The following is a 14,721-nucleotide window of genomic DNA, read 5'->3' as shown; positions in this document are numbered from 1 at the left end:
TACCCATGTCTTCCTATCCCCCCCCCCCCCCTCCGAGCCCAAGATATTCTAATTATGGACTAGGATGTGCTTCATGACATCCATATGAGCTTTAGGAGAGATGGAATAGAGGAACACCTCCCATATAGAAAGACCGTTTGTCATTTAAGAATGGTACTACTGCACCTCACATGATTCCCAGAGCATCACAGCATGGAGCCTGTGTCTCCAATACCAAAATAATGGAGATTGATCCTGAAGCCAATGGTTAAGAATACTTTGCCTTGCCTTACCCCTCGTCCCCAAGCCCCGTAGTGGCTAAGTACATTAAAAATAATCCTTACACTTGAAAATTTCAGTGTGGAGCCCAGTGGGTACAGTGGGTTTTGGGGGGTTTTGGAGGGCTCAACATTAACCACCACAAGTGGAACAGGTAGGGGGGGATGGGCCTGGGTCCACCTGCCTGAAGTGCACTGCACCCACTAAATACTGCTCCAGGGACCTGCCTACTGCTGTCAGGGAGCTAGGTATGACATTTCAGGCTGGCAAAAAACTTTTTTTTGGGTGGGAGGGGGTTGGTGACCACTGGGGGAGTAAGGGGAGGTCATCCCCTCTTCCCTCTGGTGGTCATCTGGTCAATTGGGGCACTGTTTTGTGACTTGGACCTAAAAATAAATGGACCAAGTGCAGCCGGCGAAATGCTTATCTGAGCCGGCCATCTTTTTTCCATTATGAGGTGAAGCCAGCTATCTCGTAACCACGCCCCCATCCCGCCTTCTGTACCCTCCCTTGAAGGTTGGCCAGCTCTGCGACGAAAAGCAGTTGGGGCCAGCTAAAATCGGCTTTCAATTATACCAATTTGGCCGGCATCAGGAGATCGCCGGCCATCTCCCGATTTGTGTCGGAAGATGGCCAGCGATCTCTTTCAAAAATAAGCTCAACAATGGGATAATTGTAAATAAGCAAAACTATCCACCATCCTCTGCTGCACCTCTGCAAAGGATAAAATTGAGCCATCCTCTCTTAACAGATGTTCAATAAGCGTAATACCCAAGTGATGCCAATGTTGGAACACCATATTTTCAATCTCAGGAAAGAAATCTGCATTTCCCAATTCGAAAGCAGATCACTAAGCATAAAAGAACTCTCCAAGAATAACACAGGGGCCACAATAGAATACTACCCCAGAATTCTCCAGGAATCAAGGAGGACCGGGTATGTAATAAATAGTTGATATGCCAGGGCTGAAAATAATCCCTTTCAAAACGTAAATCCGTAACCTCACTAGTTTCCAACAACCAGTCACAAAGATGTCTCACCAAACAGGCCTAATCAAACATATAAACGGCAAGTGACCGACTCACCTGCAAATGCGCAGTAGAGACTTCCCTCTCTGTCCCGCCCTCGCGTCAAGACGTGATGACATCAGAGGGCGGAACACAGAGGGAAACAGAGTCGAAGTCACTGTCGGATGCTGCCGCCTGGAAATGAACATCGTGCGCACCAACCTCCACCCTCCCCCCATCCCCGCTGCTGCTCCCGCCCTCCTCCTGCCTGCAGCGCTTTCACACGGAGGTGAGAGGCGCTGTCAGGTCAGTGCAGGGGGCCCAGCACGGAGGGGGGAGGGAGCGGCAGCGAGGAGGGTAGCTGGAAATCTCGCCCGTTTTTACGGGCTTAACAGCTAGTTGTATAATATTAGATCTGGTAGTCCCCAGCTGCCCCAACCCCAATTACCCAGTAGGTAATCCCATTTCATTTTAGCTTCCCCCCTCCCAGCAGAACGTTCCCACTAAGTGCTGTAATGCCAAAACATCCCAGCCCAGAAGACAAAGGTTTATGGACTTTTCTTTTAGGAACTTATCCAAAACTTGTTAAAACCCTGCTAAGCTAACTGCTTTTACCACAAGCTCTGGTAATAAATTCCAGAGTTTAATTTACATGTTGAGTGAAGAAATATTTTCTCTGATTTATTTAAATTTACTACTTAGTAGTTTTATTGCATGCACTCTAGTCTTTGTATTTTTGGTAAAAGTAAACAAGTGATTCATATCTACCTGTTGCAGTCAACCCATTTTATAGACCTCTATGATATCTCCCCTCAGCCATCTCTTCTCCAAGCTGAAGAGCCCTAGCTGCTTTAGCCTTTTCTCATAGGGAAGTCATCCCATCTCCTTTATTATTTTCACTTCCCTTTTCTGTACAATTCCGCTATAGCTATTCGGTTTCTTGCCTCCCTGTTTACTAAGCTGCGCTAGCGGCTGCCACGTGGCAGTGCTGACACAGCCCGTTCAAAGTGAATAGGCTGTGTCGGCATTACTGCATGGCAGCCGCCAACGTGGCTTAGTAAACATGGGGGTTAGTTAAGTGGGTATTTGCAGAACAGTACTTAGGCACCCTGCTAACACACATGCACAAATGTTAGTATTATAAATATGTATGCATGTAAATGTGGGCACCTAGGTTACAGAATTGCCCCTCACAAGCTTTATTTACTAAGCTAATACAGGAAATGGGGGGAGAACAGAGAACCTATTGATGCACATAGAGGAAGCAATGCAGTAATCAAACAGTAATCTTGTTAGTACGCATGTATCTGTATATTTTTCTCTCTCTCTTTGGGATCAACAAGTTAGGTCTATCCTTTGGTTTTTTTTATGGTGTTCCTTTCTGATATTTTATATCTTATTGTATTGTAAACTGCCTTGATCCACGAAGGCTGGTGTGGTATATCAAACTGTAATTAACTGTAAACTGGAATTACAACGCACTAATAGTTAACAAGGTGTCTTAATGCCTTATTCAGCAGCACTAACTGATTAAGTGCTGCTGAATATCATGTTCCGGGTCACTCAGTGGAGCTTCTGCCCAGTTAAACCCTTGAGGTGGTTTGGTAGTAGAGAGCTGCACGGGAACAGGGTTCACGGGAATCCCGCAGAACCCGTGGGATTCCCGCGGGGACGGAGGCAGTTCCTGAAGGGTTCCCACGGGGATGGAAGCGGCTCTGCGGGGTTCCCGCGGGGATAGAGGCAGTTCCTGCGGGGTTCCCGCAGGGATGGAAGCAATTCTGCGGTCTTCTCGTAGAAGTGTAAGCTGCACCTGCACCAGCCTCTCATCTACCAAATACCAATTTCTTTGAGTGCTGTCTTCTCCTCCTCTTCTTCTTCCTTGCTTTAACAGCACAAATGTGGAAAGTCTTCCATTAAGGAGGTGGTAGAGTCACAAATGATGACGGAATTCAAAAAGGCGTGGGATGAACACAGAGGATCTCTAATTAGAAAATGGAAGTTATATAAAACCTAACCTTAAATGGCTGCATGTGTGTGGATGTGTCAAGTGACGCTTAGATGGCGACTCTGCCTGTGATGAACTAGGGCTGATGCCTGGCAGACTTGTATGGTCTGTGTCTCATACATGGCAATCTGGTTTAGGATGGGCTGGAAAGGGCTTAGACAGCAACTTCAGTGGCTGGAACATGAGGACAGTGCTGGACAGACTTTTACGGTCTGTGTCCCACAAATGAGAAGACGAATAGACTGGAGTGGGCATCAACGGCAACTCCAGTAGTTGGAACATAAGGATAGGGCCAGATAGACTTCTGTAGTCTTTGTTCCAGAAACACGAAAGAAAGACCATAATCAAGTATATAATATCACACTTGTTGATTTAATGATGAATTGATCATGAGTGTGACTATTGGCAGAGTGGATGGACCATTCAGGTCTATTTGCTGTCACTTACTATGTTACTATTAATCCTCTTTGCTACCAGGCTGGTGCACAGACCTCAGTTCTGACACAGGCACGAGAATTGTCACCTGACCTACTGGCACGTGCATGTGGCGACCTCTCAGCACACAGTGCAAGTGAATTGGAGACAAGTCTTACATGTGCGCACCAGAGTGTTCCAACTTCCGTTCCTTCCTTGCCTACAGTGCTGTGGCTCAAATCCAGAGAGAGACTGAGGGAGCTGACTGGAATTTTCTTTTATGTACCATTAAATTCTTACGGGGATGGGTTAAATTCTTGCGGGGACGAGTTAAATTTTTGCGGGGATTGGTAAGATTCCAGCGGGGATGGGTAAGATTCCAGCAGGGACGGGTGGGGATGGGTTAGATTTCTGTCCCTGTGTAACTCTCTATTTGGTGGGTATGTGTGTGCAACCAAATTCCCCTGTCACTAAAGGGAAATGAGACCTTCCATAAGACTCAGTTATATATTTATTTAGATTTTGCTCACACCTTTTTCAGTAGTAGCTCAAGGTGAGCTACATTCAGGTACTCTGGATATTTCTCTGTCCCAGAAGGGCTCACAATCTGAGGCAAAGGAGGGTAAGTGACTTGCCCAAGATCACAAGGAGCAGCAGTGGGAATTGAACCAGCCACCTCTGGATTGCAAGACTGGTGCTCTAATGTGTGTGCAACCAAATTCCCCTGTCACTAAAGGGAAATGAGACCTTCCATAAGACTCAGTCATAATATGTTGTTTCTGTAGCTCATCCTGAGGGACGATAATATACTCAGCATTCTAACTTGGAAAGGCTTTCAGAAACTGAGCAATGCAGAGTAAGGTGGCTGACAGGTCAATGCTGGCTGTGGCAGCCAGAATGAACTAGAAGTTGCTTGTGGCTGAAAAGACAAGAGTTGTGTTGCCTTTTGGATTAACTGCCACATTGTGAAACTAATAATAGCTGAGGCTCTGGCTTCTGGCACATTTCCTCATATAAGTCCTGGAACTGGGTTTTGGGCCTGTAAATCCTATTATTTATTTATTTATTGCATTTGTACCCCACATTTTCCTTCCTAGTGGTAGGTTCAATGTGGCTTACAGTTATTAATGAGAATAGCAGTTTACAGGTTCAAAGCCATAGATGGAAGAGATGAAATGTGTTTTCTATAGAGGGATTAAAGGTTCTTAGTCTTCCAGTGTGATTGAGCCAGGTCCAGTTTCACTTCTTGTTTCTTTTTTCAATCCTCTTTTTGTTTGTTTTGAGGTTCATGATTGTAGGGGTGTTGTCCGAATAGTTGTGTGGTTGTGGGATCGTCAGGAGGGTAGGTTGGTTTGTAGAAGTGGGCTTTCAGGTGTTTTCTGAATTGTAAGTGGTTGCTCATGTATTTTAGGTCTCTTGGGAGGGAGTTCCAGTTTTTGGTGCATATGTAGGCGAAACTTGTTGCGCATGAGGTTTTGTATTTTAGGCCTTGGCATTTAGGGAAGCGGAGTGTGAGGAAGGATCTTGTGTTTTTGATTGTGTTGCACTGCGGTAGTATTAGTAGGTCTGTCATGTATGCTGGGGAGAGGCCGAAACTTATACTGTAGGCAAGTGTGCAGATCTTGAAGGATATGCATTCCTTGATAAGTAGCCTGTGAACTTTTTGAAATTGAGGCCATGCACTTTCGAATTTATTTTTTTCCATATACGAGTCTATGGTAAGGATACCTCTTTCTATCCCTGCTCTGTGGCTTCTGCCTTCTGAGCACAAATGCCCGGAGAAACCAATAACAGATGGCATTTACTTTGGAATGTGAACCCACCAGCAGTACACCTAGACCCCACCACCAGCACCCCAGCTGCACACAGACAGACACCCAATCACACTACCAAAGAAAGATGACAGACACAGAGCAGGAACTTCAGGGGGGTCTCTGGATCAGGACCTCACTGTGCCAGGTACCTGGTTAGGGGTGCTGTCTTTGAATTCCCAGGCTGAGGAAGTTGTTCACTGACACGTGCACTGATAGGAAGAACTTCTGCCCAATGCAGAAAATGGCAGCATGTTACTGTGGCATTGAGTGTCACCATGGTAATTTGCATGCCACTGGTATACTGCATCAGGTATAAAATGTATTTTTCAGCCAGTGGCGTAGCCAAGGGTGGGCTTGGGTGGGCCCAGGCCCACCCACTTTGGGTTCAGGCCCACCCAGTAGCAGCATACATATCATGTGGCTGGCAGGGATCCCCAAGCCCCATCAGTTGAAAACTCCCAACAAGTGTCCCTCCTGCATACCTTGTAAGTAGCAGATCTTCGCTTGCAGTGAGCAGTGACATACATACTGCTTGCACTGGCCCCACAGCCTTCCCTCTGATGTATTTCTGCCTAGGCGGAAACAGGAAGTTGCATCAGAGGGAAGGGTGTGGGGCCAACATGAGCAGTGTGTATTAGTTGTTGCTTGCTGCTGGTGAAAATCTGCTATTTAAAAGGTATACGGGAGAGGGGGGATGTTTGAGAGACCATATAGCATGCAGGCGAGAGAAGGAGAGACCAAAGCACCTGTGGGATGGGGCGAGGTTCTTCTGCCCACCCATCTTAGGCCCAGGCCCACCCAAAATTGGGTGTCTCGCTACGCCCCTGTTTTCAGCATGCACATTTGGGAATCTTTACATGGTTTATTATATTAGTTCGAAGACTTGGAGAAAAGCCTTGGTGAATCAGGCCTCAAAATTTTTAAAAGCATAAGCACTGCCTGATTCAGTGCCATGGGATGTTCCCACATACTCGCAGTATTTCTTTCTTCATTGAAATACTGGTTGGTCTGAATTCCTCTACTGCATTGTATTTGGCTGGACAGACTTCTCAGATGTCAGACAATGTCAGTGGAAAGAGACATAATTCTTAGAAATTGTCTGCATCGCTCGGCTGCCAGGCACAAACTGTACAAATAAAGAAAAAGGATTGCCTTTAAATGCAGATTTAACAACCTAAAAATATTTGTTTATTTACAAACCAGACAAGTAAAGAGATTAAGGGGGACATTTTAAAAAGGCATTTTTGTATGTAAAGCCTCTTTTACATACGGAAAAAAGGGCTTTTCCAAAATTGTGCAGCTATATGCACACATAACCAGAATGGAATGGAGGTGTGGCCTAATGGTTAGTGCAACAGACTTTGATCCCAGCATCCTTAGCTTGATTCCCACTGGAGCTCCTTGTAACCTTGGGCAAGTCACTTAGGGGTTTTTTTTGTTGTTGGTTTTTTTTTTTTACTAAAAATTAGCTTGCCTTATCTGCAGGAGGGCCCACAGGAATAAAATGGGCCCTGCTGTAGATAACTTGAGCTAATCTTTAGTAAAAGACCCTCTTAACCCTCCATTGCCTCAGGTACACAAAAAAACCAGATTGTGAGCCCTCTAGGGACAGAGATAGTAACTGCTTATAATTGAATTGTAAGCCTCATTGAACCTGAACTCTCTTTGGGATAATGCAAGATACAAATGTCATAATAAATAAATGTACAGCACATGAGTATTCCCAAGGATATAACTGAGGAATAGCTGCAATGTAGGTGTGAACACAGATAGGGGTCCTTTTACTACTGTAATGGCAAGACAATTCATATGCACTAACTCAAGTGTTAATGGGGGAATTCTATATGGCGCCGAATGTTGCAGCGCTACTTCCATGTCAAACGTTCAGAACAGAAAAGCATTCATTTTTGCAACCACAATGCAATAAGTGCAAAACTTTACTGCACTTAGTAAAAGGGTCCTATAGAGGTTACTTTTACTGACACGTTTTCTATAGGGCCTTTCAAAAAGACAACCAAAGCAGTGTATGATAAAAAAAAAAAGAATGCAAAATGAATGAGGCAAGACAGAGAAAAGGTAAGGGAAACAGAAAGTGTACAATAAAAAGCCGAGGGGGACGTAAATAGTAGTTAGGACCAATCCAAAACCAGACTCGGCAGTATCATCGGGGAAACAGCCTTCTTAAATTTTGCAAGGAAAGGTTCATTTCTGAGATAACACAGTAGGAAATTCCAAAGGGATGCCACTGTGTTTATATTTATGTTTATTGGGTACTTGATAGCCCGCCAAAATTCTAGGCAGTTTACAATTCTGAAAACAAAAAGAAAATCAGAAAAGAACGTCATAATCAAAATAGGACAGAGTAAACATTCACACAGCAAACAACACCAAAGCTACAACTAAAACAAGTATAGACATTAGGGTTAAAAACAAAACCCAATAACAATCTATTCTTGTCCCATATGTAGAGTGAAAGTCAGCTGGGTTCTGATAATTTGACGCCAAATGCCAGCTCGAAAAGTGGACTTTCAGAAGCGATTTGAATTTAGCAAAAGACAGCTCCATTCAGAGGTAAGGGGGCAAGTTGTTCCAGAGGAACGGAGCCAATTAAAAATAAGCCACACGACAAGTAGATTCATAGTGCGCATTTTTAGAAGCAAGAGAACAGAGAGACTAAGAAACAAGAGAAGGTGGAGCAATGCATTTCATTATGATGCATAACAGAAACAGAAAGTAAAACTAAGAGATCTATCAGCCTGAGATGAGTGGAGGGTCCTAGTAGGTCAATAGGGAACCAGCAGATTTGCCAGAGGAATCTCAGTAAAAGGTTCCCTATATCAGCAACTTAAATCAAAGTCTATACAAAAAATAGGTGGGGCATGACATAATAAGTGATGAAATATGATCAAAACGACAGGCATTAGGAATAAAATCTAATCGCAGTATCCTGAATCTATCGAAGGCATTTGATGGATGAAAGCTTAACACTATTCAGGAGGGAATTACAGTAAGCAAGATAGCGTAAGATAGGTATAAGTCAGGATATGAAGGTCATGATGGTCCACAATAGTTCTGAGAGAGTGGATCTGATAAAGGAAAAAGAAGTAAGAATGGACAAATGAAGAGACATGGCCGTTGAATGTCAATGAAGCATCCAGAGCATGGGCACACATTTAAGCTGCCTCAGATAATGTATAAATTTCTCCGTTTGAATTTGCCTGCTACCAGGATGCTTCTGTCTGTTGCCTTAATAAAATACCATTAAAGTATGGTCTTAATATAACTCAAATCCAAAAAAAAAGGTCAAAATTCCTAGTGAATAATGAAATACACCATCAAACAACACCTGGATATCTAGCAACTGCAACTTAGTAAAATGAACCGTCATATCCAACAGCCTCCTCAGTTATTCAAATAAAAGATACTAATTATAATCAGAGGACTCAATTATGTAAAACTAAAAGCTATTTTAGAAAAATCTTTACTGCCTTTCATTCAAGAGTTGATTTTATACAAAATACCAAAAATCTATTTATCTTAGCGCAATAATATTTTGACCTCTCAAATCATTTAGAGGAAATATTATTTATTCTCCTCACAGCAACACCAACACGATCGTGTTTCGAGCATTGGAGTACTCTGTTTCAGAGCCAGTCATATAAATCTTGGCCTGTATTCTTTTAATATGCATTGTCTGCTGGTTCTGCCCTCCCCCTAGAGTTTTTTTTTTTTTTAGTTTAAAGATGGTATGGATTTTCTCTGAAGCACTAACAAGACAAAAATAATACATGTGAGCCAATGTTTCATAACATGTAAAATTAATGCAGTACTGAACTGGTTAAACTGCATATAGAACTCAAAGAATTCATGCTGCGGTAAAAGCATTCAGGGAATTATAACTATCTTTTTACAAAACTAAGGGGGTCTTTTACTAAGCCACGGTAGCGTTTTTAGCTTGTGGTAGAAATCAGCTGGCGGTAAATGCAGAGACGCCCATAGGAATATAATGGGCGTCTCAGCGTTTACCACCAACTGATTTCTACCGTGAGCTAAAAATGCTACCGCATTAGGTTTTTCAACTGCCACATAGCCATATGTATAAATGATATGAAGAATGTCCCACCAAGTGTTAAACTCGGTTTGTGAGTCGTCTTTCCAAAACTTTAAAATCAATTTTAAGGACTAAACTAACTAGGCTGTGCCCATGCTCCCTCATCTCATTGGCTACTGATGCTGTGTAGAGAAATTATTTGTAGAAGATAAATGAGCACAGATAGATTAAAGGGGGAAAGGGAAATGGGACCTGATATATTGCCTTTCTGAGGTTTTTGCAACTACATTCAAACCGGTTTACATATATTCAGGACTCAGGGGCGTAGCTAGACTTCGGCAGGAGGGGGGGGTCCACAGCCTGAGGTTAGGGAGCAATTTTAGCCCCCCCCCCGGCACCATTGACCCCCCTCCCCCGCCATTGCTGACCCCCCTCCCCTCCCCTCCCCCCACCACCACCACCAACTTTGACGACCCCTGCCAACGACCCTCTTGACCCCCTCTCCCGCTGACGACCCTCTTGATTCACCGCCAACCCTCCTCTGCCGCCATCGCCATGGGCTACCTTTGCTGGCAGGGGACCCCAATCCCCGCCAGCTGAGGTCCTCTTCTTCCCGCGAAGGCTTCGTTCTGTTTCTGGCATCCTGCACGTTGTATGTGCAAGATGTTAGACTCACAGAAACAGAACGAAGCCTTCACGGGAAGAAGAGGACCTCAGCTGGCGGGGATTGGGGTCCCCTGCCAGCAAAGGTAGCCCATGGCGACAGTGGCGGTGGGGGAGGTTTGGCGGCAGGAGGGGGGTCGAGAGGGTCATCGGCAGGGGAGTCCAGGGCCAAATCTACAGGGGCCCAGGCCCCCGTGGTCCCACATAGCTACGCCACTGATTCAGGTACTTATTTTTACCAGGGGCAATGGAGGGTTAGGTGACCTGCCCAGAGTCACAGGGAGTTGCAGTGGGACTTGAACTCAGTTCCCCAGGATCAAAGTCCACTGCACTAACCACTAGGCTGCTACTCCTCCACCCTAAAAGAAGCACAGAAGATAAAAGAGGGCACAGCCAAGCGGTGTAGAAAGATAATGCAGTTGTGTAGGGATTCTTTAACTAAGCTGTGGAAAGCACTAGCACATACTAACCACAGCTTAAAAGGGTTTACCACTGGACGGGATGAAGCATCCTGCAGTAAAATCACAAAATGTGCACTCAAACCAAGAGCTAAAAATAATTCCTACATTTTTCTTGGAGGGGGCGTGTCTTAGGGGTTAGTTAGAGAGTGGGCATGACAGCGCAATCAACGCAGCCACATTACAGCACTGTAACTGATTAGCACAGGATTAGCATATAAACTATTACTGCCTACAAAATCGGTTGTGCTAAGGGTTCACGCTCTAATTTTTGTTAACGGCTGCACACTAGTGGCAATATTAGCGCATGGCCATTAATTGGAAAATCTGCCATTATCTGGCTGCACTACAAATGGCCTTAGTGCGTGGGAAAGACCTGCATAAGGGTGTGTGAAAGCTACTTTTTACTGTAGCTTAGTAAAAGGACCCTTCATTTGTTGGAGCATTTGCAAGCCTCATCTTCACAGATTATGTTCATTTTACCAGACACATTGCCAAGGACAAATGTAATTCTCAAGCATACACATCAAGACTACTTAGGCAGGCACGTGTGTGCCAAAACATGGTACCATGTCAAGTCAGCTTAAATAAACACCTATAATTTTACTTTTGGAGTCCTGATCTGTTTTTCAAGAGCCTGATCCAGTTCCCTCTCCTTGTTTTTTTACTTTGTCTTTCCCGTTTTTTCCACTTTCTGTGGTCTTTTTTTTTTTTTGCATTCTTTATTTCAGACCAAGGAGTTTATATTAGATTCTATATGCAACATCTAACTATCCATAGACTTCCTTGACTTAATAACTGATCTTTCCTTCAAACGATTTTAATTTTTCTTGCCAGGAAGCTATAGTTGTTTCACCGATATACAGTGGGGGAAATAAGTATTTGATCCCTTGCTGATTTTGTAAGTTTGCCCACTGACAAAGACATGAGCAGCCCATAATTGAAGGGTAGGTTATTGGTAACAGTGAGAGATAGCACATCACAAATTAAATCCGGAAAATCACATTGTGGAAAGTATATGAATTTATTTGCATTCTGCAGAGGGAAATAAGTATTTGATCCCCCACCAACCAGTAAGAGATCTGGCCCCTACAGACCAGGTAGATGCTCCAAATCAACTCGTTACCTGCATGACAGACAGCTGTCGGCAATGGTCACTTGTATGAAAGACACCTGTCCACAGACTCAGTGAATCAGTCAGACTCTAACCTCTACAAAATGGCCAAGAGCAAGGAGCTGTCTAAGGATGTCAGGGACAAGATCATACACCTGCACAAGGCTGGAATGGGCTACAAAACCATCAGTAAGACGCTGGGCGAGAAGGAGACAACTGTTGGTGCCATAGTAAGAAAATGGAAGAAGTACAAAATGACTGTCAATCGACAAAGATCTGGGGCTCCACGCAAAATCTCACCTCTTGGGGTATCCTTGATCATGAGGAAGGTTAGAAATCAGCCTACAACTACAAGGGGGGAACTTGTCAATGATCTCAAGGCAGCTGGGACCACTGTCACCACGAAAACCATTGGTAACACATTACGACATAACGGATTGCAATCCTGCAGTGCCCGCAAGGTCCCCCTGCTCCGGAATGCACATGTGACGGCCCGTCTGAAGTTTGCCAGTGAACACCTGGATGATGCCGAGAGTGATTGGGAGAAGGTGCTGTGGTCAGATGAGACAAAAATTGAGCTCTTTGGCATGAACTCAACTCGCCGTGTTTGGAGGAAGAGAAATGCTGCCTATGACCCAAAGAACACCGTCCCCACTGTCAAGCATGGAGGTGGAAATGTTATGTTTTGGGGGTGTTTCTCTGCTAAGGGCACAGGACTACTTCACCGCATCAATGGGAGAATGGATGGGGCCATGTACCGTACAATTCTGAGTGACAACCTCCTTCCCTCCGCCAGGGCCTTAAAAATGGGTCGTGGCTGGGTCTTCCAGCACGACAATGACCCAAAACATACAGCCAAGGCAACAAAGGAGTGGCTCAGGAAGAAGCACATTAGGGTCATGGAGTGGCCTAGCCAGTCACCAGACCTTAATCCCATTGAAAACTTATGGAGGGAGCTGAAGATGCGAGTTGCCAAGCGACAGCCCAGAACTCTTAATGATTTAGAGATGATCTGCAAAGAGGAGTGGACCAAAATTCCTCCTGACATGTGTGCAAACCTCATCATCAACTACAGAAGACGTCTGACCGCTGTGCTTGCCAACAAGGGTTTTGCCACCAAGTATTAGGTCTTGTTTGCCAGAGGGATCAAATACTTATTTCCCTCTGCAGAATGCAAATAAATTCATATACTTTCCACAATGTGATTTTCCGGATTTAATTTGTGATGTGCTATCTCTCACTGTTACCAATAACCTACCCTTCAATTATGGGCTGCTCATGTCTTTGTCAGTGGGCAAACTTACAAAATCAGCAAGGGATCAAATACTTACAGTATTTCCCCCACTGTATTACTGAAACATTTGTGTTCTAAACCATAAAAATGATTCAGATTCTTCCAATTCCATTTAACATTCAGCATTTATCTCCAAGCAGCAACCAGCTCTGCTAATGGCAAGAACTACCTCATTATTATTTGCAGTACAATGTTCTGTGTCCTTTTCTGTACTGTTATCAGTCACTTGATCTAATCCCCTGACAGTATAACAACTCAATTATATTTAGAATAAATTAAACAAAAGGTGAGATATGGCTGAAAATGACCTACTCTTCCTAGATACTTACTGATGCACAAAGCCATTCCCTGGAAAAGAAACCAACAGGCTGATTCTCAGAACTCCTGCAGTAAAGCCAACAGTGCAGAAAAATAGCTCTCCAATGCTCAAAGTAAATGATATTCAAATTATGTGCATGCTGTAAAAGCGAAAGGGGAAGGGATGTGATTGGTGCATGTGCAGAAGAGTTTTGAAGTAAGCACATCTCTTGTGCGCATGTGCCAGGCAAACCCAACCATGCAGCACACATCAGAGCCGCTCTACTGCACTCTAAAATATAAGTTTTTCTTTTTTTTTTACTTGGAAGGTTATATTTAAACACAGGAAATAGGCACCAATGTGTGCTTTCAGTTTTAGATTTGCCTAGACTGCATGCATGTCTTTCTCCGTACTGGTGCTTACAGGCTTGCATGAGCTTTCTTCCACTTCCAAAAGAAATCAAAACCAGCAGATTTTAAACTGGAAACCAAAAGAAATCCTTTCTTCAAATCTTCCACTGCCAGCTCCGAGCTGGCATTATTTTTCCAGGGGTAAGAGCAGGGTTTGTTTGTGCGCTGTTCTCTGAGAATGGAGAAGGCATAGTGGATACGCAGAACCTGGAGCCAGGTCACCAATTGCCAGTCCCACTAGTGCCGTCTCGTTTCCATAGCGATACTTCTGCAGAGGTCGCTGGTGGGACCACTGATCAGTGACCTGTTCGGGCGCTTTCCAGGTTCTGCATATCTGCTTTTGGTTATTTTTTTCCCATTTGTTTACAAGAAATATAATGGCTGCTGCTGGTGCACTCCCTACTGGATGAGGAGCTTTTTCTGCTGAAGAGTACCATTTAGACTTTGATTTGATGAATTTGGTGGCCCCTGATGAAGGCAAAGCTGAAACTTGGCCAAGTCGGGTCTTTCTTCAGTAAAGTTTGTTTTGGCAGACTCTGTTTGTTCTTCATTTCTTGGATCGCCTTTGCTATTTGTGCTGCTCAGGGTTTGGGTGGAGCACGGGAACACCGCAATCTTATGTGCACAGATTATAAAATCGTATCATCTATGCACATTCTTTTGCAATCTAGGCATGAACGTGGCTAGTGTAAATGTCCACGTCTCCAAACAGGTGTGTGCAAGATGGCTTCTGCTAGTATTCTTTAATGAAAAGTAGATGCCCACTTTCCTTTATAGAATAGGTATAAAATAGATGGCCATATCCCTCATATCCCTCATATCCAACCACATTTGAACCTGATTATTGCTTCCTCATATCCCCTTTAGGGAACAGTATACAGATTACCCAGGATTAGATATACACCTTATTTTCATTTTAAATTGAAAATTTGAAA

Source organism: Microcaecilia unicolor, chromosome 7 (assembly GCF_901765095.1).
Source record: "Microcaecilia unicolor chromosome 7, aMicUni1.1, whole genome shotgun sequence".
Classification (NCBI taxonomy): Eukaryota; Metazoa; Chordata; class Amphibia; order Gymnophiona; family Siphonopidae; genus Microcaecilia; species Microcaecilia unicolor.
The sequence above is the reverse complement of the archived record's forward strand: the minus strand, read 5'-3'. Positions refer to the sequence as shown.